This window comes from Sinocyclocheilus anshuiensis, unplaced genomic scaffold (genome assembly GCF_001515605.1).
Source record: "Sinocyclocheilus anshuiensis isolate Anshui unplaced genomic scaffold, SAMN03320099.WGS_v1.1 scaffold1170, whole genome shotgun sequence".
Taxonomy (NCBI): Eukaryota; Metazoa; Chordata; class Actinopteri; order Cypriniformes; family Cyprinidae; genus Sinocyclocheilus; species Sinocyclocheilus anshuiensis.
In genome coordinates, this window is record NW_015538055.1 from 300,736 (window position 1) to 309,938 (window position 9,203).

General features: G+C 36.5%; 1 protein-coding gene across 2 annotated transcripts in view; it reads left to right on the plus strand.

The window, feature by feature from the left end:
* Positions 1–1,167: 1,167 nt before the first annotated feature.
* The window catches only part of nrip1a (nuclear receptor interacting protein 1a), a 43,398-nt gene continuing 35,362 nt past the window's right edge, over positions 1,168–9,203 (plus strand). For both annotated transcript variants that reach the window (XM_016478777.1, XM_016478771.1), the window contains exon 1: positions 1,168–1,404. The gene's annotated coding sequence lies outside the window, so the exon portion shown is untranslated. The remainder of the gene's footprint in view (positions 1,405–9,203) is intronic.

Here is a 9,203-nt window from a genome sequence, read left to right on the forward strand (position 1 = left end):
GATAGATAGATAGATAGATAGATAGATAGATAGATAGATAGATAGATAGATAGATAGATAGATAGATAGATAGATAGATAGATAGATAGATAGATAGATAGATAGATAGATAGACAGATAGATATTGGTTTATGCAAATGGGAATGAAAAACGAGAAAGAAAAAAAAACATTTGTGGGTTAAAGGATTGCACTCATGAGTTTACGGTATATCAGCATCTGAGAGTTCAGTCAGAGAGTCATCTGTGATTCTCCCTTGTGCTGCTTACATGTGATCATACAAGCCATGATCTGATTTAAAGCATAGGGTTATGAAGAGGACAGATACTTCAGCTGTGGCTTTAAGGGTGGCGTCTATTGGGAAGTCCGAATCATCTTAGCGATTCGATTCGCTCGGGTGATTCATTGTAGTGAACCGATTAAAATGATTCAATAATTCAGTTGAATCATCACTCAAAAGTCGTACCAGAAGTCATTTTACACTTATTTGTTTTGTTGTTATAAAATATAGCTAAATGCTGGTAAAAAGGAGCTGTTTATAGCAAAATTTATGATTAATTATATTTAATGTGTCAAATGTTTATTGTGTTAACATGTCATCCACCCCACAGATTTTCCACGGTGAGCACATGGAAAAACATTTTTTTTCTTTTCTTCTTCTTCTTCTTCTTTTTTTCTTTTCAGCAGTCCACTATAATAAAACTAAGTTGATTCAGTGTCAGCGACTATAGTGTCATCCAAAATGCAAGCAAACATACCAAAAAATTCTGAGCATTTGAAGGGAAATCCCATCTCTCCTGGTAGGTAAATCCAGTTTAAGCTGGTAGGCCTATCTGTGTTTTGGAACATGATAGCTTGATACTAGCTTGTCCAATCTGTTTCTTTTCTTTTCTATCTTGAAACTCGATCCTGAGATCTAGCATAGCATGACTGTTAATTTATTATTAAGTAATTAAGTAAATTTGAGTAATTATGGTGTTTTGGTGCAAATGTGGTCAACATAATAGTGCACGTTTTTTTCTTTCTCATAATTATAAAGGTCCACTTAGGTGATTTACAAACGAATCGGTTCTGCCGAATCATTACAATAATGATTCTCTCGCGAATCGGATCTCACGAGCGTCCTTGAGGGTAGGAGGAGTGAACATGGCATTGCAGAGTGCCGGGGATACCTTGAATAAACAATTCAGTCAAGCAGCGACTGACTGCAGGACTCAAGAGCACTAGAAAAGTGCACATGTGGAGAATAGACGCTGTCAGCCCCAGTCACCTTTCCGTTTTTGCATTATTATTATTATTTTTTACAACTGAATTGTTCGTAAAGAGAAAAAAATACGCGTCTCTGACTGTCCCCGAATGCAGCATAATTTTCAACGGGATTCTCTTTTTTTCCACCACCCGAACAGGTAAGGCTGGTGTGAAATTAAGATTTCTGTAGTATTTATTCGTTTGTTTTATTCGTGCATTAGCAGCAAAGCCAGAATTCGCTATGTATTTTAATGGCTTGTGCGTATAGCCTATAAAATAAGCGGAGGATATATGGGGTGGTGGGAGCTGACGTTTCCATTTTGAGTCTTCATTTATTTCATTGAATGTTTACGTGCAGGCATACGCGTCTAATATGTGCGTTTTTTAATCAACTGCCTGTGATCAAACGATTACATGAAAGCGACAAGTACTTATTTCCTTTATAAGCATCCTATATTAGAATATTATTTGCTACTCAAATTCATTTGTAGAGGGTCCTGGCAAGCACGTGAAATGTGATATAAAAGAGTCTTGTTGTGCTAATTGTAGCCGAGCCGAGTTAAAGCACTAGATACATTGTTACTGTGGTTGTGATAAGAGGATGAATCTGGCTCCTTGCTTACCTCATAATTTATGTTTAGTCTAACCGAGACTTTTCGAAGTGTTTGTGTGAACATTTTTAAGTGCCCCAAGATCTTGCATCGAGAAACATCAAATTATCTCACCTGCTATATAGCTTTCTCATGACATGCAGTGTTTATGCTTTCTGAAAATAATATTGTGTTTAGTAGCTTATGAGATGTGTAAGAAGAACGTCATATGATTCATTTAACATTTTATGAGCATGTGGATAGACTTAGTACTTCATGTTTTTGGATTTAAAGGTGAACTGAGTATTTTTATTTTTTAATTTGGCTAATTAGCAAAGTTTTACAAATTAACAGAACTTTTGAGAAATAGCTTTAAAATTATGTACACTAATATGATACTCTAGTTAAATATGCCTTATAGTCTAAAAAAAGGGTGTTTTATTTTATAATTTTATTATGTTGAGGTGGTCGCCCCTTTGGGCGCAGCCATGTTGATATCACATGACCCAATGTCATCTCATTCAGTTGAGTTACATCTACTATTAATAATGTTTACTTTATATTACATTTTTAAAAAGGAGGTGTTTTGCAACGCATAGACATTAAAGAAAAACATTCTGAAATGCAAATGTTGGCAACAGTTCCACAGAGAGAAATCGCAATAGTTCGTCAGCTGTGTTCCAGTGTGAACCACCAACAACGCACGCAAATGCGATATGATTGAATCCAAGAATATGCATTATAAGTATTTGTATATTTAGTTTGAAACAGAGAAAATCAAAAGATAAACAAACAGATTTAGTGTAGCAGCAGCAGTTAGTAAACATTCTACATGCCTCCAGGCCAGTAGGTGTCAGTATAATGTTACTGAGTGCACCTTTACATATTATACATTTAAGCCTCTGGCATTTGTTGCATTTTTCGAATCAGTGTGGAGCTGTGAATAACAACAGAACCTGAAGTATATAATGTTCAGGGTGTTGACTCATAGGTACTTTAGAATAAATATACCTCATTTGACAGTATTGAATGAGCATGGTGTTGTGTCATTAGCCCAGCTGCACTGAATAATGAGACCTCCTGTATATAATGATCCGCAGAGACACTGTTTATTTTTTCAAGCATTATTTGTGTTAATTATGATGTTCGTGTAAAGCATGACTAAATAAAAACTGCTGAGGTGGTCCTCTTCTTACATCAGACCTTACTCTTTGTTTGCTCTGGTCTTAAATATTCCCAAATGTTTGCATTTTGGGAGGAACAGCTTGCTTAAGATCATGATAACATGTAACCCAAAAACCTGACTACCCCCTCACATTATGTTAAAGCTTACTTTATTACATTGTGTGGTTTTGTTTAAAATGTTGCTCTTAGCCTGTCTTAAAAGGCTGTGAGGAAAGCTTTTGTAAACGATCTTGTCACTGAAGTCTAGATTAAAAAGGTGGATATCTTGGATAGTGATAACAGCCAGTTAATACTAATATTTGTGGACTGAATATCAACTCACGTTTTCTGTTTTTGTAAATGAATCATTTCTTGTAACATTACTTGTTATTCAAGGGATAGATCACCCACAAATGAAAATCTTTCAACATTTATTTATTCACCTTCTTGCCGTTCCAAACCTGTAAGACTTTCCTTTTTCTGTGGAACACAAAAGATAAGATTTCATTTCACACAAAGAAAATTAGTGGCATTCCATGTCGTTCTTGACCTCATTTACTTTCATTGCATGGACAAAAGAAAACCTGTTCTGTAAAATCATCTTTTGTGTTTCACAGAAGAAAGTAAGTCATACAGATTTGTAAAGACTTGATTTACTAACATTCTTGTTAGTGAAGTCATAAATAAACAGTTATAGACTAATCAAAGATATGGATATCTAAAAGTTTTTGCTTAGTTTTGTTTTTGATTATGCATACAGGTGCTTATGGTCTTTTCTGCATATGGTCAGACTCCCAAATGATGCTCACATAGTCCTACGAAGATGACATGCTTTCCTATTTTGTTGTTCTGAATAATATTATGATGTCAGTTCATCGTGTTACAAATTGAATTTCAAAGCTCAGGTAACTGGACTTTGACAGAGTATGTGGTTGGTGTAGAGAGAGACAGAAATACTCCTGTCGTTTTGCACAGGGCGGAACAGTAAATGCCATCTGACCATGTGGAAAGAAAGCCAAGATGAGGAAATGGAGGGATGGAGTGAAAAATTGAAATGTTTGTGTGTGTGTGTGTGTGTGTGTGTGTGTGTGTGTGTGGGGCTAGATCACCCACAAATGAAAATCTTTCAACATTTATTTACCTTCGTGTCATTCCAAACCTGTAAGACTTTCCTTTTTCTGTGGAACACAAAAGATTTTATTTCATACAATGAAAGTCAATGACATTTCATGTTGTTCTTGAATGAATTTACTTTCATCGCATTGACAAAAGCTGTTCTTTAAAATATTTGAGTATAGAATCTTTTGGTATAAGTCCTACAGGTTTGGAACGACTTGATTCGCTAATGTTCCTGACTGTTCATTCAAGTAAATTTTTTGCTTAGTTTTGTTTTTGATTATGCATACAGGTGCTTATGGTCTTTTCTGCATATGGTCAGACTCCCAAATGATGCTCACATAGTCCTACGAAGATGACATGCTTTCCTATTTTGTTGTTCTGAATAATATTATGATGTCAGTTCATCGTGTTACAAATTGAATTTCAAAGCTCAGGTAACTGGACTTTGACAGAATATGCGGTTGACGTAGAGAGACAGAAATTCTCCTGTCGTTTTGCACAGGGCGGAACAGTAAATGCCATTTTGACCATGTGGAAAGAAAGCCAGGATGAGGAAATGGAGGGATGGTGTGAAAATGTGAAATGTTTGTGTGTGTGTGTGTCTCCGTATGGATGGCTGGAAGGGGTTCATTGTTCATGAGATAATGACAGGATCATCTACCAGACAGGAGGTCACCACGGCCCTCAATCATAACCCATAATTGATTGACCATAATGGAGAATGAAGTATATTATTCATAGTTTGCGAGAAAAAAAATTACAGCCAGCCCACTGCAAGATCGGGGTCAGATAAATCAGGAGGAGAGGTGCACACGCAAGCAAAGGCTTGTTGAAGAGACAACCGGCTGAACGTGATCTTGTAAACATCAGGGATCAATGAGATCTCAGCAGTGCACCAGCTTTTAAGAAAAAGACATTTACAGTGTCTCTTCAATTGGCTCGTGTTGTGGTCGTAAGGAGGGGGTGGTTAAAAAAAAGACAAATGCAAGCAAAGAGTCCTGTATTAAACTAATGGCGTAAGCAAAAGTGGAGGACAAAAGGAAAGAAGCATCTTAAATCATGTATCCGTGTGCCAGCTCATCTATCAGCAGTACACCACAGAAATGATTTTCCATCTGTAGAATAGAAATGTCAGCCCGAGGCGAGCGATGTGTATCAGTGATGTTTTTATAGAGTAGGCCAATATTAGGTATGCGATTTATGGCACGTGTGCAACTATCCTTAACTTCACATGCATTAAGACTCTCAGAAATCAGGAGCCAAACTTAACAGGTTGAGTTTCAATGCATTTCCTTAAGATTTATGGATTATTTTGTTTTTTTTATAGTCTGTAATCTACAGATTCCTATGAAGTTTTATAGCCAAGATCACGTGTGCCCACATAATTTTGTAGAATTGGAATGCCGGTCATTCATAAAGGTCTACACATGCCTCACCCCTTACATATTTGTTTGTGATATTTTCTGGGTCACATTTTCAGACATTTGATTATGATATATGATATATAATTGATGTATTACATGTCCATGGAGGTTTGTTTAATAAACATCAGAATTTGAGGTTAAAATATATATTAATGCATGAATATTTATTCTAAAGGTGCACTACAAAACTTTGGCCTCGCTATGTGGTTAAAACATAAAATTTAGATTTTATGTGTTTATGTATTTTGGTATGTCTTCTGTCTAACCCAACCACTTAGAATAGAGCTGTTTTCTCCCTCACTAGTTGTAAAATAATTGGCAAAATGCTGTTTAAATTCTGCATGAAATGAAGATTAACCTATATATTACTAAATGCATATGCTCACATTCATTTGATTGCAACGCCCGCATCTTAACATCCAGTCAACAACTAGTGTGTAGAACCAAGTCTCTGCCCTGCATTTTTTAATAATCAATTCTTGTGTGTACATCAGAATACATAAGAAATGATCACCACTTCCATTTCCTCGCAAGTTTTAGTTTTAGAGGTACCGTGGGACATCAGTGTCACAGAAGTATTTCACTTTAGCTACACATATGCTTTCTTTCATGTACCAATAAAAGCTCCATTAATCACATTTTTACCATATTAAAATCCATAGCACAGAATTTTGCACTTTTTCCTTCAAAATCAGCATAGAAAACGTGAAAAGCACCTGCAGATTCTATCTGGGCCTGCTTATAATTAATCGTCATAGTGACTTTTGTAACTTTCAAACCAACTTTGTAACTTGTTTTGGATGTTGGCTGATTCTGTAGATATTTTCCAGAAATATTCACCAAAACCACTATATTTGGGCTCTTTAGTCATTGAGTTCTAGGTCAGTTTTGAATGAGGATGGCGGGTTGAGCCGATCATTTCCAACATGTATTGCCCCTGGCTCCTGCATCTAGGTCTCTAGACAGCTTTAATGGCCATGGGGATAAAGGTTTTCACAGGTCACCATGTGTCAGGATCAGCATAATTGAAGGCTTGAGAGGACGCAGTAGGGGCGACAGTTAAATTGGACTTAAGTCTGTTATTCAATGGTGTCTTAATTTAACCACCCTGGGTTATATGAAGCAAAGCCCACTGAGAAAAGTGGCTCATTCGAATGCCAATCATTCCTCGCCGATCCTGAAACTTTTGAAGGTTACAGGGCTGTCTGTGGCTGGGCTGGCGGATTGATGTATGTCCCGTCGAGCAGAAAATTCAGAGTCCAAAGCCGCCACAGTGCTGTCCTGTTAGGGGGGATTGTCCTTCACAACTTCTTAGCCGCCTGTCCTTTCTGGAGCCTACAGAGCTCAGGCAAGGGCATTGTGTCTGCTACAATAAGCTGAGTTGTGGAGTGCTTCACCCTCACATAATTATATGGCTTTAATGCAAGCATCTTTCACTGTTCATCCATTCACACCAGCAAGCGCAAAAAGAGCAGCGTTGTCAGAGAGAGTCGGTGGATGTATCCCTACTTCATTATGACTTGCTGTTCAGAGAGCTTTTTTAGAAATTAAATTGGTTCGGCAATTAACTAAAAGGGGATTTTTAGAATTTATGAATGATGGAGAAGATTGCTATATGGCGAGAGAGGACAGCAGCATGTGTGATGGTCGTGAGGCAGAGGTAATGGATTTATCACCATGTTGAGAGCCACATGAAAGGTGCGAGAATCGCCATGCCCACATTTTAGGACCCTGAAGATCTCGTGATCAGACTCCATGCCATTGTCTTTGTGTTTCTGCTAGGTACTGTTAAAGTAAAGTCTTTCCAAGGAGCTCTGTGGTGACATTACGACACGGGTGATTTCACCAGCTGCATTTTTGTGTACCCAGTTCGATAAGATATGAGGTCATGCTTGCAAGATTTCGTTAGATAAATCTAATCCAACGGTTGCCTGCCAAGACAAAGAGGGCTCTGTGGCGAGCAGATCAAGAAAATAATACACAGCTTGAATTTAGACCTTCGAGGTGTTTCTTAAGAGTTAATTGAACAGAATTCATTATGGTGAGAAAAGGTGAGAAATGGTGAGAAAAGATTGTGTCACCACTTTGAATACAAACGCTGGTATTACCGTTTGCTCACACAGAGTATTGGCTGTTTTAGAGTTTGGATTAGGGAAGGATGATTTGATTATATATAATGTGCCACGGTGGAAATGTGTCAGTTGGTATATTATGCTGTACTGTTTATACTGCGCTTTTATACAGCCTGATTTTAATCAAATATATGTGCGCATGTATTTTATTTAATTATTTTTACGACTTCAAGTCATATTTATAATATTCTTTTTCACTCAAGTGTTAGTCTACATAATATGAAACTGATTTTGTAATTATGGCATATTTATAACTTATTTATTATCCAAACAATATCCTGCTTGATTTTTAAAAAATATATGTACTTAAAGTAGGGCTGCACGATAAATCGCATAAATCACATCTGACGAGTGAACAACGGCTCTGTGAAGTTAATGCTGCTCAATGTGAAAGCCCGCAGGTGATGGAGATTTACCGCTGATTACAGAACCGGCTTTACTGATAAGATGCGCGTTAAATATCGTGCAGCCCTAACTTAAAGTGATTTTAAGACTCCAAATGTGGCTATATATACACACATATACATATATGTGTGTGTGTATATATATATATATATATATATATATATAAGGGATGCCACAATTCTCAATATAATATTGAACCATTCGGTACCACATCCATGGTTCAATACGCGCTTGTGAATTGCAGTTTTTGTGTTTAAATAATTTCTGTGTGTTTTATTTCTCTCCGAATTTGCTCTGTTTGTGTGCCCATAACTTCACGTGAGGAAACACCTCCCCTCTTATAATGTGCATTTGAAAAAGCAACACACGTCATCTTCCCTTGTAATGACTTGTTATGAGATGCGCTTCTAAACCTGTTGTCCAACAGATGAGAACATTATAAAATGTTTTTACTCCACAACATCAGTTTTTGAATTAACAGCTTTTAGTGATCTGATGTGGCTTCTTATTAAAGAATGAGGCAGAAAATATATTCTATACTGTAAAAAAGGCTATGCCAATTAGCAATAGATTACAAATATATTTAACTATTATGAAAATACCCGAGATGGCTTGAAGAACACAGATAAACTATACATTGTCTCAGTCGAGTGTGTATTGTCTTCATGTTTCACGATTCAAAATTTTTCTATGTTCTTTTTATTCAGTTACAGCAATAGCATAGCTGAATGCCTTTGTCCATATTAGGGATTTCCTGGAGCGTCATAAGTTCTATTACTTCTGTGATGCATATGTGGAGTTTCTGCATGAGTGTGCCCTCCGGCTTCCAGTATGAATGAAACAGACATGGCCATTCCATCTTATTTTGGGTAAAAAAAAAATTTCTCAAAAGAAATTTGACATATGATAATCAATGTTCCAGTGTACAGGAGTTTTTTTTTATTGGTTTAAAAAGTGCATTTTAAATTGCATAGAACATCACAAAAAACACTCTGATATGACATGCCGGACCAAACTGAAAACCGTAATTAAAAAAATGAGTTATGTATTTTACTGTGGGCTAACTGTATTGTTGCATCCCTAATATATATATATATATATATATATATATATATATATACAC